Consider the following 24,099-nt stretch of genomic DNA (forward strand, 5'->3'; position numbering starts at 1 on the left):
ACAGATGTTATACTTTGTTTCATTGTTGTGTGTATGTGTATACACACAGGCAATGCTACTGCCCTATTTGAAGGTAAGCCCTTACTTTATTCCCACCTTACTAACTCAGTAATTGACATGTAGCTGTTTCTGATAATCAATGAATGAAATAACTGAGATATTAACTCTAAACTGGATTTTAGTACCTACTGCCATCTTTATCTCTCTCAGAAAACATTTTCGCTTTAAAAGCTCTATATATACTATTTTCAAATTCCTCTGTGGGGTAGTCTGGTGTGGCCTCTGCAACCATATTTGCATAAAGGTAAGGGTTTAAATCTGACAGTCCCCGAAATGAAGGCTCCATGGCAGTACTCATTGCTTCCCCAGCTCTGCCTTGTGCCGTGTACTTGGCTTTCTAACAGCTTCCCAGTGACCTGCCCCCAGTACCATGACTGCATGTTGGAGAGCTAGCCTTGCCTCCATCTATGAGTTTCCGATCATCAGCTCCAGCATTTCTGGTTTCCTTCCCCTTTAATCTAATCTCCTAGCTCAGATGTGGAAACTCTGACCTTTGTACTTCTTTCAATAGTTCTTAATCACCGATCTCTCCCACCCAGGGAATGGAATTCTCTCAGCAGTTAGTTCCTCACACCTCTGCTTCTACGGGATTCTCCTGGTCCCCACACACTCAGCTGTGTCTTCTAGCTGTCAGCCACTTGGGAAGAAGTGAACCTTTTAGATACTGCTGACACACACTGATTTTTCTATGAGCCATCAGCCTCAAAGACAGGCAGGAGTAGATGACTGTTGTCTGGACAGTCCTCCCAATTCTTCTCTGTTATATCATAAGGAATGCTAGCCCCATAGCCTGCCTGTGTGAGTGTAATGTAAGATATCTGAAACTGGGTCCGGGATCCATCCTCCACCCATAGTTTAGGGTTGCTTCCTTAAGAAAATCTCTCTTTTTTAAATCCTTTACCCTTTCCTTGCCTCGTACATGTTTCTGGTACTGATTTATACAGCTGTCATCCTGGGTTGATATACTTTGTTCATTTCTGCCCTAAAATCATGATCATTTGCAGCCATGAGATTTATTGTACCTAAATAATATGGCCATCTGCTATTTCTTGACAGATAGAAAAGGGTGTGGAAAGCTAGCCCCTTCTCCAGTGCGTGGGAAGAAGAAAGCCAGAGGTTGTGTGAGCTCTAAGGGGGCTTCAGTAGAAACACACTGTAGGTTCTGAGAATGAAATACTATATCGGGAGCAGGCCTCAGCGTTCAGCCACGCAGACTACACCACTGTATTCTCTGCCCAGTTGGGAGAGCTTATCAAGGGCTAATCCCATCCGTCAGTGTGGGAATGTGAAGGTGCCAAGAGGTCCAGCGAACCTGCAAATGCCAGGGGTTAAGAAAAAGAGGTTACACTATGCCTTCGTGACTCCAGAAATATTGTAAGAATCATCCATCAGTGGATGGCACGCTTGTGCCATGTTCCTAAAAGGCCTGGTGGTCAAGCACCAGAATCAAATCAGACTCCTCCACAGCAGGCAACCAGCCAGGACCCAGAGGCCATCACATGGACTTCAGACCTCCTACTTTCTGCACATAATGTTATGTCTGATCTCCTACCATATACTCAAGTACCATCTTGGCAAGAAACCCGCTAAGGAGGAAGAGAACATGAAAGACTGAGAACTAAAAAGGAGTTACCCCAAAGATCACTTAAGCCAAAGAAGACTGATGTTTAAAATCTGCTCACCCATCCACATGCTAATGGTAACAATTAGCATGGGAGCTGAAATGCCAGTGCCTGACTGTCAGGCCAGCCTGGGAGATAAGGGAGAAGCAAAGCACTTAGAAGGGCTAATCGGACACAGCTATCTGGGAACGGGAATGGCACAAAGGAGCAGGGTCAACAGAATCCACTACCTTGGTGAACAGAGGCAGCTGTTCAAACAATGTCCTGCTTGGAAGTGGCTGTCGCAGCCATGGAGAGCACAGTCTGAGACTTTCGGTGATGGTCATACAAACCGTGGTTTCTGGGGCTTAGCAAAAACAACTAATTTAGTTGATCTCTTACCTCCCCCAACCCTCCCCAGGCTTCCCGCTTCCCACTGTAGTTTGACAGTGATCAACTGAAGGATTTGTATGCATGCATATAAGCATAACCAATGGACACAAGACACTGGGGGGTAGGGGAGGCCGGGGGAATGTGAAGCGGGGGGTGGGGGGTGGGGGAGGAGACATATGTAATACGCTTTGTAATACTTTAAGCAATAAAACAAAACAAACAAACAAATAAATAAATAAATAAATAACAACAACTAATTTATCCCCTAGCATGACTGCATTTTGGCAGCTGCTCTGTCTTCACAAGCTTGATTCTCCAGCCTTCCCAGCAATTGTGGAACTGGAGTCTGGTGGATTGTTCTCTGATTTGTATTAGCCAAAGTCTGTTGCTATTGCCTGGAACTAAAAACTGAGACACCTAACACAACTCTCATCTCACTGTAACATGCATCACTTCTGCCTACCACGCTATATTTAGACTCCATCAGATCAAGGACTGGATGTTATTTAATCTCTGTCCAAAAGCTCCACAGTGCCTGGCCATGATGCATATTTGTTCATCTCAATTGGAATGACCAGTAAAATGACGAAGCCTTGCTCAAAGTTCCTTGTAACTTATAAATTCTCCAACCACATGGAGGCTCTCAGTTGCTTATTAATGCAGAGGTAATTTTTTCTCTTAATGCCACAGTGCATTGAAAATTTAGACTTTGCCCACTATCTGTTTCTAGTAAGGGCAGAACAAGTGACTATTTGCACCCAAAGGGGGAAATCAAACACACAAATGTGGTTTAACTATGTCCAGGCAGTTAGTTAAAAATCAAAAGGGGATTTTCCTGGTATCCTTCAATGACCTATGTTAAATGTCACTCATATTCAGTCCTGTTAGTAAAAATATACCAGAAAGAGTAATAGGAAATAGCCATATTCCCCACAAGCTCAAATGTTTCCCAAAATGAGGCTATCTGGGAGAGAGAAAGGCCACACTTGCAAGCTTATAAGTTCCCCCTGGAGTTTTTCTCTGTCCTGTTTCAGTATTACTGACTCTCAGACCCTGGCCTGTCTGTCCATAACATCCGTTTTCTGGTTCACTTTGTCCTGAGTCATGATCACACTGTAACTTTCCAAAAATAGTTAATCACTGTGCCATTTACCAGTTAATTTCAGTGAGTAGCTCAAATCATAGTAAAATGTTAGCGCCAAAGTTAATTTAGGTCAGATTGATCTTATTTCCCTAGATTAAGAAAGTGAGCCAACTTTTTCTTAAAATTTCATATTTTCCTTCATTACATCTTTCTGGCTCTTTACTCAAGCATCAGATGAATCATCCATAAATTGACCTCCATCCACCAAGCAGTAGTTTAGAGTTCATCCCTCTTTTCTTTCATTTGTTGCTTTCAGGATAACACAAGGAAGTATGTGCCAACTCTGCATGATCATAGATGTTTCCATGCTTCTCTTTTGCTACTAACCAACAACAGAATCCTCTGTGCAGCTTTTGCTAGACCACCTACACCCCTGTACTCCTTAGCTTGGATCCCCTTCCTGCAGCAGCAGCAGGTAGAGTCCTCTCAAGTCACATCTTTCTGATCCTGTCCTCACAGTCATCTCTCTCTCTCTCTCTCTCTCTCTCTCTCTCTCTCTCTCTCTCTCTCTCTCTCTCTCTCTCTCCTTTCCCTCCTCCTTCCTTCCCTAACAACAGCTGAAAGAGCTACTATGCAAAGGACTCACTGATTGTATTGGGACCACCTCGTAACCCAAAATACTACCCACCCATCTTAAAATATACACCGTAAATCACATCTGCAAAATCCTTTTTGCCATGCCAGGTAACATATTCACAGGTTCCAGGGATCTTTGAAAGGCCCCTATTCTGTCTGCCATACCGAGTTTCCACCACAGGAAATTCTCTATATAGTATTCTAGGAGTAGAGTTGGGACTCTACAAACTTCCCATTGGAGTTGAGAGAAAATATTTGTATTTGCACACAATGTTAGGGGAATATATATTATGGGCGAGGCATAAAGTAAGGCCCTGGGTTCTCCTTACATCACCTGCCTCTGAGTTGTCATCCATTCATTATTACATTATGAGAGACCTATGATTCGGTTCTAAAGGCGATATGCTCTCCAGAGCAATTCAATGAAATTAATTAAATAAGATGATATTAAAACAGAAATACACCTTAGAAGGGTTCCCACTGCAAGGATTCATCAACCAACATTTTAGTAGGGATTAGTTTATGAAATGGGCAGAGTAAGGGAAGGATAAAGGCAACATTAACTTGAAGAGTAGGAATTTGGCTGTATCAGAAAAGACTATATGAAGTGCCTCTCACACCCCCATGAAAAAGGAGTGTGTTCTCATCTCATGAAAGAATCTAGTAATATATATAATTTCTCATGCCTTACACAGGACTCTACTGCACGGATGATTAATCACAGGTGACTGGACTGAAAATGAATGTCCACATCAAAGTGGGCCAAATGCAAGCTAGGCCAGAATTTTTTAAACTCTATGTCAGACCTATTTGTTGGTCATGAATCAATTCATCAATATTTCTAAGTGAAATGGAATATATGAAAATGGACCCAAACAGAAGGGATTGATGGAACAAAAATAATAAAATACATTAGATTAGCTCTACGTGCATTTAAATAAAAAGGGTCAGTGTTGTTTCAGTGTGTGGTGGTGGTGGTGGTGGTGTGTGTGTGTGTGTATATTTGAATACTGGGTCAAATACAATATTTTTTTGTTTGTTTCTGTGGGCAAATATGAAATCTATGGAACTAAATTGTGGTCTTATGAGTATTCTGGCATGAGAGCTATGCGCTATCAATTTTTTTTAAAATATCAGATAGTAACTAACTAACCAACCAATCAAATTATCTCTTATGACATGCAAGTGAAAAACTTCAAATAGAGTTACAGGCTCTGGAGTGTTGCAAAACCAAGATAAACACCTTGACAAGACGGAAAATAGAAACCACAAACTAGTCAAAAACTTGAGTAATATGCAGAGACCGTGGGAGGATAGAGCAGCCAGGTGGAGGGCTGGTGACTGGTGGTGACAGTAGAAACAGACAGAAAGAAGCAGAGTAAGAGAAAGGCTAGTCACAAGAAGGTCAAAATCACAGAGTTCAGAAGCATTAAATACCCATTTATAAGGCAAGGCAAGATGAGCTGTTAGTTATTCTCACATTCAGTGAATACTGAGTGCTTACTATGTGCCAGAGACTGTTCTAAGACCCGCGGACACTGCAGTGAAGAAAACAGACTTAAACCCATGCCTTCACGGAGCCTACTTTCTACTAAGAGTTATACTCTATATTTGAGTTCTTTCTATTTCACAAATGTCACAGTGAATTCCTGTGCTCCCTTACTTTGTTCTCTATCCTTTCAACACCTAATCATTGTATTTCTTGCAACATGAAAGAGACTAATTACTGTGGCCCAAATTAAAAGATGATGACTTAGAGTTTTACCTAGGGCTGGTTCTAAATGTACAAAACTCTCATTCTAAAGGGGATGATGTAAGAGCATGTCCTTTGCAAATAGATAGCTTTGGGAACAAGAAAATGAATGAGGTAAATTTAATAAAGGTTTCATCATTGTTTCTAGGTTTATTCATTTGCAGGATATTTATTCATTTATTTGTTCATGTTTTTATCAATTAACTTATTTTTGTTCCAATAAATGATTCTCTTTTTGAGGAACCAAGAATTACCTGTTAGTCAAAATTTGCCTAACTCTGCTAGCAGCTCTCATTGCATATCCCTTCTGTCTTTTCAAGAAACATTCAACATCACCCTGGCTGGATAGCACAGTTGACTAGAGCATCATCCCACTACGCCAAGGTTGTGGGTTCAATCTCATCAGGGCACATATAAAAATCAACCAATGCTTACACAAATAATTGGAACAACAAATCAGTGTTCTCTTTCCCTCATTCTCCCTCTCTCTCCTTCTCTCCCTCCTTCTCTCTCCCTGAGGGATTTAGACCTTCTGAGAAGCCGCTATTCTGAACATTGCCTGTTATCCTGGTAGAGAGAGAGTCTGATAAATTTCATATAGGTAATGACAGAGTGTGCCCAGAATCAACACACATTCTTTTTGCTCATAATTCTTCAGCCCAAACAGCACACATGGCCACACTCACCCATGGTCAGCCAGGAACAGTCCCCTCTCCATGTTCACTGTCACTACCCTACTCCACCCTACACACATTCCTTGCCTGGAATTACACAATAGCCTAACTGGCCTCCCCTTATCCACTTTCAATGTTCTCAAATCCATTCTTTGCATTGAATATGGACTGTTTTTTCTAAAATGTAAATACAATGCCCTCAACTTAAAATTATTATATAGCTTTCTCTGCTGTCACAGTAAACCTAAAATCCCTATTTGGCCAGTAAGGCCCTCCATCTGTCCATTCTCAAACTATAAACTCAATAATTGCTCCTCACTGGAGGAAACTTCTTTTGGTTCCAGAAATTTTCCAAGTTTTCTTCCACCAAAGAGCCACTGCACATTCTCTCTAACTGGAATAATCTCTTCTCTCTTGTCCATCCACACGAAAGCCTTCCTCTGAGTATCTATATGAAGTTTTTACTACCATGATAATTTTTGAGAGTAATTCGTTTGTTGTTCAGGTAGCTCCTTGAAGCCAGAGCCTGTGTTTGTGTTTCTCCGTCATTATTTTCTCAGCTGCTAGCATGGTGTCTGGGATACAGCAGATGTGTGTTAAACATAGTTTGAATGTCTGAATGGACATTTTTATATTCTTTTGTATACTCAATTTTAGAGGAAACAATATTTATCTCTTTGTTCAAAGTTGCTCCAAAAAACAAAGAGGGAGTGAGGTTCTTGTCACCTGGAACATTTATAAATATATTTTTAGGACTAGTTGAGAATTTTCCTAAAATGTTACTTGTTTATGATAATTATTAGTGATAACCTCCCTAATAAAAGGGGCATAGTTGTTCATCTTTTCCCAATTATTTCTCATGGACATTATTCTAACATACTTAGCGTAGAGACTAGACACATACCCAGATGGCCATTTCTATTAAAAAACAATGAAATGGGACACTGTTACAGTGACTTCTCCCCTTTACATTTCAGAAGAAATTTATGAATTTCCCAAAATGAGTTTAAAGTCATGTACATAATAAACACAGGCCTACAGATTTCACTGAATTTCTGGGAAATGAAATGAAGTAACCCCACACACAGTGATTAAGGCAATGCATCACCTAAAATCCAAGCTGATAATTTAAGACAATCATCCTAAGAAATGAAGCTGCCAGTATAAAGAAAATAATTTATCTTAATTTGGACTCTTTTAAGTTATTAAGATTCCTCTGATAGAATTTTAAATGCTGTTCTACAAATATGTTCTTTCACACTTAAAGGTATAATTTGCATGTGCAATTGAGTAATCAATTTCTCAATAACGAACAAGGCACTAGAAATTTTACACTTTTTTCTGATTCAAATCCATATTTAAGGTATATGCATGATCAATAAAGCAACTGAAATGAACATGACTAAATAGGTCTAAGAAAGACAAAATGTCAAATATGTTTGAGATTAAAATCAGAGAAATGTTACATTAATTACTCAGTATAAAACATTAACTTCTTGGAGATACATAATTAGTGAATTTTGGTACTATTATAAAAAAATAGTTGCTTCTGTTATTATACCTACAAAATAGATATCAAAACATACAGAATAGATTTGATTCTATTCCATTAATTTTTGCAGAAGACTATTAATAGTTTACTCGTTATCTAGAAAAGGCCCTACTGAATAAGAAGATTTTAATGATGTTTAAGTCATTCCTAGGTATCATGAAACTTATTAGAAAGGTACAAAGGTACAGTCTAAAGAGATATTCTTACCATCAAAAGGTTACTTAGAGTTTCTCAGGTTTGAGACTACCTTCATTATGCAAATTCATCCCTTATTTCTTTATGTAACACACAACCATGAATCAGGCATTGCAACAAACTGAGACTCAAAGGATTTATGTGCATGTTCTTAGTGGATGAACCAGACTAGACCCTTGGTCCCTGGGCTTTTAATTCAGTGTTTTATCCACTTTGCCATAGTGACATTTAATATAATCTTTCTGGAATCATCAACGTCCTAACACTTTGAGTATTTTTAAATAAATGTGTTGTATAAGTAGCTAAAAGAAACCATTTAGTAAAAAGGGAAAAATAATTTTCAAAAGAGTATTTGAGGATCAAAAACACTTTAGGGAAATGGTTTAGGATTCCAAAGAAGAAATTAAACAGAGAAAAGTCCCTTTCTTATTCACTGGTGGGTAGACGAAAGTAAAAGTTCTGAAATATGAAAGAGCTCTGGGGCTCATTTGGGTACATTTGCCTGTAAACTGTAATGTAAAAGAATGTTTCTGGACAATTTAATGGCCTTAGGGGGATAGTTTGTGGGTCACCACACAATTTCCTTTTATATTCATGCTGCTGATATTGACTTGCCTATGGGTCTCCTGACCAACTTTTCCGACATCATTGAGAATGTGGAGGTAACAGAACAATACTAGATTTGAAAGTGATTTTCAAAGATTCTTTCGCACATAATTTCTTTGGGGAGGGGGGTTATGGTGGTGACATTGGGGAATGGGCAGATCCCTGTCTGAAAAGACTGTCATGCTATTTTTTAACAATTAAAAATTGTAGAGAAGCCGAAACCGGTTTGGCTCAGTGGATGGAGCGTCGGCCTGCGGACCGAGGGGTCCCAGGTTCGATTCCGGTCAAGGGCATGTGCCTGGGTTGCGGGCACATCCCCAGTGGGAGATGTGCGGGAGGCAGCTGGTCGATGTTTCTCTCTCATCGATGTTTCTAACTCTCTATCTCTCTCCCTTCCTCTCTGTAAAAAATCAATAAAATATATTAAAAAAAAATTGTAGAGAATATGACTATTGTCACATCAAAATCAGAAAAATCTATGTTGATTCTGCTTTGACATTTTTCAAGGAGAATGAAAATGCAGGCATTCCCTAACAAATGACCCACTGGATATACAGAGTGATTCTTCTCTATAGTCACTTTCCATCATTCCTTTCCCAATGGAGCACTGACCCCAGGGCTTTTGGAGCATCCTACAAAGAACACTCACCTTATATCACTCCAGAGTAACTAACAACCATGAGTATCTAGTGGCTTCTGTGAACATTGTATTCTCATGCCCCTAAATGGTAAGGAGACTTTTGTCAGCTGGTAGTATCAGAACCATTATATCTTTGAGAGGCTGCATTCCCAATTCCAAAAATTTGACTTACATGCTATTGATAAGATGTCTTTTTTTAAAAGTATACATGGGATAAGCCTGTGGCCACATGCAGCTCTTTGGCCCCTTGAGTGTGGCTCTTCCACAAAATACCACGTGTGGGCGTGCGTACAGTGCAATTGAAACTTCGTGGCCCATGCGCAGAAGTCAGTTTTCGGCCTGGGAGAGTCTATTTTGAAGAAGTACTGTTGATATTTGGCTCTGTTGACTAATGAGTTTGCCGACCACTGGGATAAGCCCAAGGCATATCTATATATATAATCCCAGTGACCGGAACTGCTAGTAGCTATGATGTGCATTGTGGCAGCTAACCAGCCTGATCGGGGTCCTGATTGGCCCCCAACACCCCAATCAGGGACAGGGACAGCCGGCCAACCACCTGTGGCCCCTCCATCGGAGCAGACCAGCTGGAACCCACCTGTGCACGAATTTGTGCACCAGGCCTCTAGTATGAAAAATAACAGTCAAGTGTGAGAGTGGTTTGAGGGACTGGATGGCATTTCTAACCATTCTTCAGATGCTTCTAAAATTTTGCAATTTTGCTGTAGTAGATAAAATACTGACATAGAAATCCAGAAATGTGGATTCACATCCCAGCTCTCCCACTTGACCCAAGCCACACTTTCCCCAGCTGGAAATGAATGTAATCTCCATCCCGCCACATCTCACTCTTGTGAGGCAGCAGAGGGCTGTTATAGGACACTGGCTTCGAAGTGAGACAAATGTAGGTTTGGATTTTACCTCCATTATTTATCATATGAGAGCATGTCTCTGAGTTGCAGTTCCTTATCTTCCAGTATTTGGGGGAGGATTGATTAAAAATAATATGTGGCTAATAAGTTCTGGGCCAAGAGAAATTGCAATGATCATAAGAGATGTGGAAGGTACTCGGAAACTATAGAGTTTACCTAATATAGAGTATTATATTGTTAAACATATGAATATGTATAGCCATTATGTAATTTAGATCACAACTTGAAATCACAATGCACACTGAACAGTCATAAGAATTCATCACTACAAAGTCAATCACTTTTCATTCCCAGATTAAAATAGGACATCCAACTGATCCAAGCTATTTCTTCAGAAATCTAAAGTTTTGGAGCCTCTGTGGGCTGACTTGCTATTGAAGTCACAAAGGGCTGTTTAACCTTTTCCTGAGGAGGGTTGTATGCACTCTGCTTGTGTTGGGGTTTCTCCTGTGTAACTGAATTACTGTAGTGATCAGGTATTTCCTGTCTTTCTCCTCACAGGACGGCTGCTATGATGCCCCCACAAAAGCCTCTGTCTTGACTGCAGGGGAGGAAAATGGGAAGTTGATTTCAATGCTCACTAAGGATTTAATTAGCCAAGGAATCAGATCCCTGTCCCATTTTTAGCCTAGCTCTCCAAGAGAAGCATATTGAACCTCTAAATCATTGTCTGAAAGAAGCCTTTGGTGTGCCTGAAGGCTGATTGTAACATTGCTTGATTTACAAAATGTGCCTCTTAGTCTGAGTGAATTCCAATTTCAACCCTTAAATTATATAGCACAAGTTTTACAAAGCCACTATCTGAGTCCTATTCTTGCCCTTTCCAGATATTTTGATATATGCAAGAAACACAAAAGTGTTGTGGCTGGATTCAGAATATATATATATATATATATACTTGTTTATGAGACAAAATAAGATGGTAATAGGCTGGATATAAATCCAAATTACTAAATGGCTACAGGAATTTCAGGCCTATTACATTCCCAGCTTTACTTGAGAGATAGACTTATCATAAAACTGTTTAATATTTAAGCCACATCCTATGTGTCCTTTAGCCTACTGATTGAATGTCATATCACACAGGTTTAAGTTACAATCCAGGCTCCCACACTGACTGGTAGCTGATGACAAATTCCCAATCTCTCTAACCCTCATTTGTCCCATCTGCAAATAGAAATAATAAAAATACCTACTTTATGAGACCATTGTAAAGGTTAAACTACTATCTTTATAAATCACTTAGCATGTCTAACTCAAAGTAATTTGACAACTATCTTACATGGAGATACCAGGGTTTCCTTAAAAACATATACTGACTTAGATTTTTTTTGCCTACTATCTCTCGTGATATTGTTTAAGATCCTAAGGACAAGAAAGAAAACAAGAAACTGAAAGTCAACTGAATTAATATGAATAAATTTTTAAAAAATAAACAGCATAATTTTGAAAACAAAAAATTTAAGTCAACATAGAAATGGTTGTTGAAATTCTGAAAATTCAAGAGGTCTCAGAACTAGAAAGCTTTAAGTCTTCAGCCCTAGAGAATCCTGAAGACTAGATGGGGAGAAAAAACAGAAAGAAAACTAAACTACAAAAAAAAATTAAGGAAGTTACAGAGTTCTTTGAAAAGATTTAGAACAAAGTGGCATAGAGATTTGAACATGATTTTCAAAAGAACATTTCCTTCATCCATTCAAATAAGTACTCACTGAGTGTGTGACATATGCAAGGCTCTTGAAAAACAAGGTGATGCAACATGTTCTCTGCCTTTAAGAGAATTTCAACACCTAAGAGGATTATTACAGCAGAAATTCATGCCAGGAAAGGGGAGGGAGCACAGAGGAGGGACCACCTCCACCTCCTGGGCAAGAGGCTGGCAGTCCAAAAAGCCTTAACAAAGGAGGTAATAGGTAGATTGAACTGAACTAGAAGGGTGAGTAGTAACTGGCTGGGTGGAATGAAGGAAAGGGCATCCCAAGCAGACAGACCTGTGTGCACAAAGCCACAGAGGCTGGTGATAGCCCGGCATGCTTGAGGAACTGCAAGTCTGAGGTGGAGTTCACGTGGGCAGTACTTCTTCCTCTAGGGCAGTGGTTCTCAACCTTCTGGCCCTTTAAATACAGTTCCTTATGTTGTGACCCAACCATAAAATTATTTTCGTTGCTACTTCATAACTGCGATGTTGCTACTGTTATGAATCGTAATGTAAATATCTGATATGCAGGATGGTCTTAGGCGACCCCTGTGAAAGGGTTGTTCGACCACCAAAGGGGTCGCGGCCCACAGGTTGAGAACAGCTGCAGGCCTTTGCATGCTCCATGAGCTCTCCTCAAAAGGTTCACTTGGCTGTACTTCAGGTATGTGTTCTAGTCATTAACATACTCAGCTTAAATGTCACATCTCTAGAAAAGATTTTCAAAGCTTACAGCTTAATTTAGCCACCCTGTCATTGTCCAACAAATAACCCTATTTTTATTCTATGAACACATTTGATTAATATTTTAAAATTTCCCTTATTGGCTTATCTGTTTATTTGTTTACAGATGATCTGTCCTTAGTAGTTCCTTGAAAGTAGGCACCCTATCATGTTCACCACAGTACCCTCACTGCCTAGAATTCTGCCTATCACAAGCAGACAATAAATATTTGGTTAAATAATGAAGTAAGTTGGACATGTAAGCAAGAGACAGAGCATGAAGGGATTTGTAAGCTGTCTTAAAGACTGTGTGTACAGCTACCCGGTTTGACTCAGTGGATAGAGCCTCAGCCTGCAGACTAAAGGGTCCCAGGTTAGATTCCAGTCAAGTGCACATGCCTGGGTTGTGGGCTTGATCCCCAGTAGAAGGCAGCTGATCAATGATTCTCTGTCATCATTGATGTTTCTATCTCTCTCTCCTTTTCCCTTCCTCTCTGAAATCAATAAAAATGTATTCTTTTTATTAAAAAAAAGATTGTGTGTATTCAGTAGTTGAAGAAGAAGCAGTGATGATTAATAAGTAGGAATCAATTTCCTGTTAGAAGCTCACTCTTATGATTATATAGAAGATGCACTTCAGATGAATGAGACTAGTTTGAAATCTACTGAAGTAACTAATCCAGGACATCCACAGTGAGGGAGGTGAGGTTTTTACTGATTAAAAACACATTTTTAATTGAAAGGTTGTAAGGGTGAAACGGGAGGGTGAGAGAAGAGTCTACTTCGGCTCTAAGGTTCATGACATGTCGACAATACAAGTACTTGAGAAATGAGTTTTCTAAGTCTTAAGGAAATCAGTGGTGCCAAACGAAGGAGAGCACTCAAAGGAAATGAAAACAAAGGAAAAGCTGTGGCAATGTAGAAGTCACTGGTGACATTCCAGAGCACAGAAGTAGGAACAAGTCTCATTTGCTACCAACAGTAAACTAATAGTGATAGCCTTGGTGGCTGCTTCTCTTTCCACCTCTGGCTGCAGCTTGCCACAAGGAGATTCTCACAGACATGTGTGAAAACACAGGCCACAGGAGCAAGCTTTGTCCACACCAGCTTCCCCTAGTTGCCACTCAGGCAGATAAGTACACATACCACAGCAGCCAAAAGCTCTTCTGGAGACAGCCCAAGAATTGCTTAAGAAGGCATGGGGTCAACTGGACAGAGAATTCCACTGTCCTGGCTCCTGGATAAGGGGGTGTCATGGACTCTGCCTGGTCCATCCCCATTGTCTTGAAGATTCCTTGACCAATGGGAAGCAACAGAGCTGGAGGAGGATGAGAGCATGGGGTCCAGAGCAGAAGTCACTTCTACCTGGGTCTAAAGGCAGGATGGATTGCAAGAGAAACTCCCGAATTTACAACCGGTCATCTTAAAACCACCTGAAATAAAAGTAAAAAGTCTCCCTCCCCAGAAGTCCCAAACATACCTGGTTGTTCCTCATTCATTCTAAGTGGTCACAAGCCCATACTGTTGTAGGCACCAATTGCTTTGGCCAGGAGGAATGTGATCAACTATTTGACTTAACCAGCGTAGGCTGTACCCTGAGAGAGGGGTATGGACCCCATGGTCAGAGAAGGGAGGAATGGTGGATGCTAAGTCAGATAAGGTGAAAGGATGCTGAGGGACAATGGCTTTTATGTGTGCACTACAGGTGGGCATGAACCCAGATTCCAGGGATTATGGAGCAAGAAGGAATTAGAATGTATGCAGCAGCATGAAATACTGGTCATAAAAATAAAGGAAAAACATAATTATAGCAAAGAAACAGAGGTAAGGTCTGATGATAGCTTTGTAATACAGGGAAAATTTGAGCATTTTTGAATGTAGAGGAGAGCTTAAAACGTGGAAGTACACACAACACTTGCAGTTGAAATGCAGATTCTGATTCAGTAGGTCTGGGGTTGGGGCTTAAAATTTTGCATTTCAGACAAGCTCCCAGGTGATGCTGCTGGTTTATGAGAAGCAAGGATATAGAGAATTAAGTATCAGAGAAAGAACCAGATTGAGATTGTGTCAAAAAAAAAGATGAAAACCAGAGGTTTCCAGACTGTGCTCCTCTTTGGCCCCTTAGAAGAGCCATTTCCCCAGCAGAAAGGGCACATTCCAATGATCTTTAAAGAATACTTTGAAGAGTATTCTGTGTAGAGGCTCACCTATGATAAGCATAAAGCAGGAATGATAAGCCTGCTACTCTCGTCCTTTCTATGCCCTCAATGAAAGCATGGCTTTCGGCTCTAGCTGGTTTGACTCAGTGGCTAGAGCGTCTGCCTGGAGACTGAAGGGTGCCAGGTTCAATTCCAGTCAAGGGCACATGCCCAGGTTTTGGGCTCAATCCCCAGTAGGGGGCATGCAGGAGGCAGCTGATCAATGATTCTCTCTTATCATTGACATTCCTATCTCTCCCTCTCCCTTCCTCTCTGAAATCAATTTAAACACACACACACACACACACACACACACACACACAGCACGGCTTTCATATGTGTATGTGTGTGTGCGTGCTTGTGGGCATGTGTGTGTATACGTTGAATTATTTTGACAACCTAGAAGCTGACCACAAAGTTTCAATCACGTTGTTAGTGGTCCCTCATGACTTAATTTTCAGTCATATAAATAATGAAACTGAGTTAGAACTTCACAATGTCTACTTTCTATAACTCAGAGATCTGAAAACCATATAAATTTGCCAAGTAATGAGGTGTCAGAACCTCAGGGTAACAATACTAAAAAGTACCTTGTTAAAATAAGGAAGTATTCATTAGTGAAAATTTATTTCTGCAATTTTTGAACTGAAACAAAAATTATGTCATTTTTTTCATAGATATTGACCTCAGCAATGACTTTTCTGAAACATTAAGCAGGGTATTGTTGTGACAAATATTTTCAATAAAGCCTTTTAATTGAAGTTTCAAAATGCTTTTTTATAACAAATCTACCATCCCCAGTGTCTCAATTTACTGTTGGAAAATAAAACGTTCTTGCAAGTATAGATGTGTATCCTAAGATTTTACTTTGGTATATTATTCTTTGTAGAACATTCTGGAAATACAATTTGTCCCTTAGTATCTCGAATACCTGATAAAATTTGATTAGAATTTTTCCCTCTTACCTCCTTATGGCTCTTCAATCCATTTAATGCTCACCTCATTGTCTTGGGAACAGGAAAGTATAACAGGCATCATAGGAATGTCTCTAAAACCTGTTGTTTTGTCTCTGCAATTAAATGTACAGTTTTTTAAGATCTATCATAAGTCACTAAGTCCCCCTCCTTCTAGTTCTCCTACTTCCCATGTTAAGTCTTTCATTTCCTTTGTCTGGACGTCTTTCTGACTGGCTTCTCAATGACTGTCTCCACCTCATTTTCTCATCTCAGCTTATATGTCACCCCTTCAGAGAAGGCTTCTTCATCTCCCTCCACAAAGGGACATTCTGTTGTTCTCTTTCACAGCCCTCCCCTTAATCCCATCATAGTATTACTAATAATTTATGTGAATTTGTTCATTTGATTATTCTCTGTCCCCTCTTTAGAATATTTAGTGCATAAGCTCAGCTACATATTTTCCCTTGACATTGGTTGTAAGCCTGAAGCAAACATATATCACATATTATTTACTCTCATAATTTGTGTTAAATAATTATGGGAAGAAGGAACATCCATAAGCTCTTTTACATCAGAAATTCACTCTTTAATTTTTATATATTTCATAAAACTTGTATCTCCATACTTGACATAGAGTAAGTAGATGTTCAATAAATATTGGCTGAATTAATAAATGTGTAATCAGATAAATGTTTACAAATGTGAATAATTTCACTCTTAGCAGCCACGGGAGAAAGAAGAAGCAGGGACCAAAAAGTCATGTTATAAAGCCCATGTATACACCAACCACAAGTACCCTTTTGATTTTGCTTGATATTTGTAAGGCTTTTCCCTGGTCTTTCCAAACACTACCTACAAATGCTTTACTGAGAGAACTTGTCTAAAAAACTCCTGCAATGAAAAAATCATCTAATTTTCTCTAAGGTTTCAGTTTCCATCAACCTGTGCTATTACATTCTACAACTTCTTGTGTTCATGGGGATGGGATCACTCTCAAAAAGAATAGACAGATATTTAGAAAAACCATGATCTTTCATCACACTAGACTGCTGTCCTATGATCATGACCAGTGACCTTCCTCAGCCATTTTGTGCCTCATGCCATGCAGTTTTTTTTCTACTTTTCATTTAGAACCTGATCCACAAGTTTATATTTTTCAAAATAAAAGACTCATGCAGATGTCTGTGTTTAAGAGTTGAGGCCCTAAGTCCAATCGCTAGGTTCCATGTCTAACTCCCCTGATTATATGTTTAACCTCTTTAGGTCACTACCCACAATCCTATATAATAAAGAGGTAATGTGCAAATTGACCATCACTCCAACACAAGATGGCCACCCTCATGAGGTCAAAGATGGCCACCCCCATGTGAACACAAGATGGCCACCACAAGATGGCTGGCAGGGGAGGGCAGTGAGGGTGATCAGGCCAGTAGGGGAGGGCAGTTATGGGTGACTGGGCCAGCAAAGGAGGGCAGTTGGGGGCGACCAGGCCTGCAGGGGAGGAAAGTTAGGGGCAACCAGGCCAGCTGGGGAGCAGTTAGGCATCTATCAGGCTGGCAGGGGAGTGGTTAGGGGGCAATCAGGCAGGCAGGCAGGCAAGCGGTTGGGAGCCAGCAGTCCTGGATTCTGAGAGGGATGTTCGACTGACTGTTTAGGCCCAATCCCACCGGGCTGGCACATAGTAAGGGCTTGATACCAGCTTTTATCAATTTGATATTCTTTTTTTATTTGTAGAGGAAAACTCCCAGGTATTTGAAAACAGTAGAGGGGGAAGAAATAAAACATTTGTCACTTGTCTCAAGGCCACTGAGGAGCTATGAATACAATCATGACTCTTTCCTGAAAAAGCAGGGTGAGAGGGAGCCTAAGAGGAAATTTAGCTCTCTGCAACACACTGGAATTCCCCAGGAACAGGGAAAGCTTCTTCATAGCTATACTGAGAACTCCTCATGTTTACTATTTTTCTAAGTCATTCTGTAGTATTTTTTCTATATCTCTTGGCCTTTCAAATTTTGCATCAACATTTAGATGCATTAACATTGTTAGATGAAAATGTCTTTAAATAAATTGGAGTAACAGAATGGCAATGCTCACAATGAAAAAAGATAAATATGTATTTAAAATAGCATTCTAACAATTCATCAAAAAACCCATTGTCACGGCATGCTCACTAACACATTGTGTGTGTGTGTGTGTTCACGAAAGTGTGAATATACTGAATTAAGTCCCAATCCAAGATGGATAAGAGCATCCATCCATTCTGTTTATAGCTCCCCCCAAATGTCTCAATTCTATCTTCACTTGAAAAAGAACAACTCATTCATAAAGTTACTATATAAAATAATTCATCTCCTTATCCTGCTTTGAATATCTATTATTACATTATAGATTCATCAGTTTATTTATTGTCTATCCCTTTATTAGCATTTAAGCCCTGTGAAGGCAAGGAATTTGTCTAACTCCTTCATAGCTATATCTCTAGCACATAGTAGAAGTCAATAAATATTTGTGCAATGAATAAATATAACTTAAAAATCTGTGAAATATTGAGGCACTGTATTTATTTGCAGAACACAGACTCTAGTCAAATCACTGGTTGAAGTCAGTATGAGCAACAGTCTGGTGTGGCATAAATGTTAGCCTGAAGATCTAGATTTTAGACTTGGTTCTGCAACCAATGTGAGAATTTAGGCAAAAAGGGTATGGCTTTTATATCCGCCCAATGACATAGGTGATAAGGGAGGCCTTTTCTCTGCTGTGCTTGATTTAGTCCACTAAAAAGGGTATCTTGTTAACTCCCTATTAGCAGACTCAGATTGTTTGTTTTAAGGGCTAAGGTTATGAGGGGATGAAAAGCAGATGGGCAGCATGGAAAGATGATCAGTTTCTTTAAACAAATTTTTACATTGAAGTTATTGATGTTATTGATGACTCTCAGAGAGGACAGGACAAGCAGTGAGGTAATTTTGTTATGCTATTATGATCAACAACAAAAATGAGTTTCCTCATTTGATTATCTGTTCTGCAAAATAAAACTGTTAAGTATTCAAGGCAGAACCTAATTGAAATTATAGAAAATAATGAAGTTGTTTATAATACAAGTATTTAAAATATTTGGTTACTAATTTATAATTTGAAGCATTGCTAATTTAGGCTTTTTTAGTAAAGCTGATGGAAACATAAAAATAAGTATATGAAAATACAGACCTAATTCTTTGCATTCATTATTCCATTGGTTCAGATTATCATTTGCTTCGTGAAAAAGCTTCCTTCACTAGTAAGCTCAATGAAAAGCACAAGCTGCCATTTTCTTGATCTGGAGAAAAAGAATGGAAATTAGGGTAACAGATGCATGTTTTAAAGTTTTACACAGTATTCCATTGTTGACATGCCAAATGCAATGCATTATAATGCTTTGACATAAAATTATAAAAGCTCCAACTCTATTTTTTTTAAAGTATCAAGCTTCACAATAGTTCCAGGCCTGAATATATTCTGCTCTAGAACTGAGTTTCCTTACAGCAATCTCATGTTTGGACAGCAAATACTGTTTCATGACATATAAAAACTGGAGTACAGTATATTTACTGCATGAGTACAAAATAATGTCATATTTCTGAATGACTTTTAACCACAAAACTTAATAATTTAAAATAACAGAAAATTAGAAGAAGAATTGTTCACCAGGGTCAAATAAGGCAGAAAAATGGACTGTTCACTCTAGATTTCCTTTCACACAAGAAGAAAAGCATGTTTGTTACACTGAAGGCCAAAATAATTTTAAAAATTGTAATTTCTAACGAGTAGACCTATAGGTCCTATACAAAACAACTCTAACAAGTTTCATAGCCTTGGGAAAGAACTAGAAATGCGCTATGGACAGTGAAAAGTGAATCACAGTTACAAATACATAGGATGTACCATGGAGATAAACAGCAATAAGAAGATCAAGCCAGAAGTGTTATCATTTCTAAAATGGCATCTTTTAGTTCACTTTCTTGTGTTATGTTATTCACCACTAGCCTTAAACATTTGTGTGAGGCAACATTGCACAGAAAAAGAGTAGGAGTGGCATCAGAGCACTAAGTTCTAAACCAGACTATGCCAGTTTCTAGTGAGGAATCTGGGACAAATCACTTCACTTCCCTTGAGATCCAATTTCTGAATTACCAAAAATAAAGGCGATATCTTTTGCCCCAAGGTTGATTGGGAAGATTAAAGGAAAAGCAACATCCTAGTACTTAATGGACATTCAGTAAGTATTAGTTTTTCCTTTTCTTTTTCTAAAAATACAAAACAGTCCAAAAAAAGTCAAGTGTTTTCCATGCTTGTTGCATAAAAACGTGACCATTTCAAGCAATAAATAGCTTGAGTTTGGCAGCCATGGGTAATCTTTAATCAGAGAGCTTTTAAAAAACAACAACGATCAACTCAAAACTTTTTATGGAAATCACAATAATAATCACTTTTAAATTCTCAGTTTAATGACCTACAGCTACATAAATGACAACCAAAATGGGTAAGTACTATTTTGTTCATTTATGTATGTAATATATATGAAATACTATAATCCAAAGAAATTCTATTAGTTATCTTAATACGAAGAAGACATAATAGAGTTTTTAGGCAGAAAATGAATTCTGGCTTTAGTTTTGCATCATGTGAGTATATTCTTTTGAAGTGATAATGACTTCAATATGGTATGTACTTTTATAAGTAAAGGCAGAATTGTGGAGGCTTTATTTTTTCTTTTCTTCAATTTCACCATCCATTCTAAGTATTAGTGTATATTAAAAGCCAAATTTGCTTTCTCTTCCAAAGATCCATAATGTGCTAAAGTTGAAAGCTATTACCATGGACAGCAAGACTTAACATCGGGAAATGCATGTCTCAGCTTCTCTCTCCAACTCCTCTCCACTTCTCTGAGCCCAGTATACTGTAGGTTCTCAATAAATGCTTGTTGGATGAATTAAGAAGTGAATGAATGATCTAAAGAACTTCCACAAATTTAAATAAAAATCTATGCAGACAGAGCACTTGATTGATACTTATTGATATCATAATTAAAGTAACCATAATAGGGCAGTGCAGAACTGTGCCAAAGGGGGTAAATGTATTTGTGCTTTTGAGGAAATGGATTAGATGTTGTAAGTAATGTGTCCAGAAAAATAACAACTACCTAAAATCATTGTAAAAAGTACCAGGTGTTGAATTTGATCTAAGGACTCTGCTACAGGCTGGGAATACAAAGATGGATATAGCACTTGTTTTCAAAGAGTTCACAATATGATGATAGAAATTAACGCATAAACAACAGAAAATAAATGTATATATAAAATAGAGGTGTATTTATGTAAATACATACAAAATAATAAGGTACACAGAAGCAGGAATAATGAATGACACTGGGGGTACAGGGTGTAGGCAGGAAGGGGGAGCATTGAGATATGCCTCTGAGGGAACAGTTTAATGGGTCTCAAAGAGGAACCGGATGTTATCAGTCATAAAAGGTGGGAAGAACATTCAGGCAGCCAGTAAAGGTAGGGAACAGCAGAGAGGCCCCAACCAAATGTGGCCGGTTTAGAGAAAGGCAGGGAGATCAATGTGATGGAGCGCAGGTGGAAAGTTGGTGTGAGTATCTGGAAGGTAAGATTAGAGGGCCTTGTTTGCCATTTAGAAGAATCTGTATTTTATACTGTAGGTCAGTTGTTTTTAGATTATAGAGTCCCCTCAGGACCTGCTGGGAAAGAAAAACTTCTTACTTTTTACCTGTTTAGGCTTAAGATTTTCTTTATGGAAAAAGAAAGTTGCAAAATCTGTGTTATAGGTAATGAGCCTCTTAAAGGTTTTTTGTTTTGTTTTGTTTATTTGTTTTTTTTGGGGGGGTAAATAGATTTACAATTTAAAAAATCATTGACTGGATCTTCTGTGGAAGTGGGAAAAGCCCAAGGTCAGATCTTGAGAAGAATTAGGTTGCCAACATGAAAGATCTGGGGAGCCTATTTCAAGAGGGCATCAAGTGGGATGCACAGCATGCCATTGGAGCAGAAAGTTAGTGCTCTCTACAACTCTTCTCCACCCCCTGGAGTAAATGAATGGACTCAACATTAAGAAAAAGCTAATCAGGATTAGTCCCAAGTTTCAGCTTGGATTTTTGCATATATAAAGAAATTCTTCCACATGATAAGGAATAAGAGAAAAAGATCAGTTTTAGGTCCAAAAATATGGATTGAATTTGAAGTACTGTAGTCCATGTAAATAAATATGTGTATTTAGGGGATGGGCATAAAAGTGTGAGGCAGGAAAGAAAGATCTAGATGATAATACAGCTTTTGGAGCTAGTGGCATAGGCATGTGTCTTTAGCTATAAGTATGTAGTAGATCCCTCAAGGAAGATGAGTATGTGAAAGGTCCAAAAATAAATTTTACTTTATTTAAGGGGTAGGCAGAAGGATAGAAATCTGTGAAAGAATCTAAGTAAGAAGGGAAAGAAAAAATAGGAGGCTGTAGTGTCACACAAAGTAACAAGTTTCAAGGAGAGGGTCAAACATTGCAGAAAGATCAAGTAAGACAAAGACTGAGGAGGGTCTATTGAACTTGGCAATATGTACCACCTTAGAGACCTCACCTAAAGCAGACCTACTGGTGGAATGGTGAAAGCAGAAGTGAAATAGTTAGGAATTTGTGGAATGTATAGAAGGTACTGGGGTTCCGTTCAGAGTGAACTTCAGAAGCAAAAAATACTGACTATGTGTGCAGATTTTGTTAGAGGCTTCAAGAAAGTCAACATGGCTGTAGGAAAATATCAGTAAGTGTAAAATTCATACTTACCTATGAATTTTACCATCTTATAGAGAAGAGGTATTGATTGTAAGGACCATAGGGTTTTTAAAGGAAATTAAGAACTTTTGGAATAAAAAAAGTAAATTGATAAACTTCATCTGATAACTGATTTATAATTTTGTCTATTCAGTCTGGATTAATTTCATTTGTATTGCCATGACTGTATAAAATTAGATCAAACTAATGAGGAATTCCAAAGTCAAAATATCACATAATGGCCATAGCCAGGAGAATTGGTACTGGGATTTGGCTCTGTGCTCTGCCTTGTAAGTAGAAGAAACACTGAAGTATTCTGAAGGCAACAAATCGGATCAAAGAACATGTAAACAGCTCTTTCCCAACTAAGGAATAGATGAAGAACAGCATGGCCATTCCAGCATTAATGGTATTATTATTTTTTTAAAGTTCAAGGAATAACATATTTTGTTAATTTGGTGAGGAAAGCAATGACCTACTTTCTATAACTATGTTCAGTGAGAGAACAAGTGAACTTTATTTTTCAAGGACTCTCTTTTATTCCAAGAATAAAAATTCTTCCTCACAAAATACTTATGTGTGTGTGTTTTTTTTCCAAAAATGAAGAATATAATTTAAGGATTTATGTTTCCTCCAATTTTGATTATAACTCTATCATCTTTATTATGAACTAACAAATTTCTAAATAAATACCTGTTTAAAAGTTGAATACTGCCCAGCTGGCGTGGCTCAGTGGTTGAGTGTCAACCTATGAACCAGGAGGTCATGGTTCGATTCCCTGTCAGGGCACATGCCTAGGTTGTGGGCTCGATCCCCAGTGTGGGGCATGCAGAAGGCAGCCCATCAATGATTTTCTCTCTCATCATTGATATTTCTGTGTCTCTCTCTCCTTCCCCTTTCCTCTCTGAAATCAATAAAAATATATTTTTTAAAAAAATTGAATACCTACAACTTTGTTTTATTTAACAGGTTGCAATCTACCCTACTCTAAATCTAGTCAGTTTTGTTGACAGCTGACTGATACAGGCAGAGAATATCTATAAGTTACTTGAAAGAAGATGGCTATATCGCCAGGGCTTCACAGATGTTCAATAACTTCTTACTAACTAAATTAGGTCATATATAAAATAATATTGGCCAAAGTTCACTTATTCCCATTGTGATGTCATCTTATTTTGAAAAAATACTCCCCAACAATTAAGGAATATTAAAGAACTCAATAGCTATTCATCTTGAAAACAGGTTTTGTTTGGATTCATTTGAAAAGTTATCATTTTCTATACAAACAGGAATACTTTAATCCAGATATCAAGAAATCAATACCAAGAGGGCCAAGGAGACAATACAAAAAGGAGAAATGTGTGGGTGTAAGGGACTAAAGATATTGTGCCTGAAAGGGGTCAGGCCAGTGCTATATAACTTCAGAGTATCATCCTGCATGGGCATCTGGTCCCATATCATTTGATTTTTCAGGAGATCCCAGAAATATTTAGTTTGAGGCTAAATCTCCTACTTTAAAATTTTGATTTCAATTATTTTTTAAAACACCATGTGATCAACTCCTCTGCTCTAGGTAAATAC

This window comes from Myotis lucifugus, unplaced genomic scaffold (assembly GCF_000147115.1).
Source record: "Myotis lucifugus unplaced genomic scaffold, Myoluc2.0 scaffold_15, whole genome shotgun sequence".
Taxonomy (NCBI): domain Eukaryota; kingdom Metazoa; phylum Chordata; class Mammalia; order Chiroptera; family Vespertilionidae; genus Myotis; species Myotis lucifugus.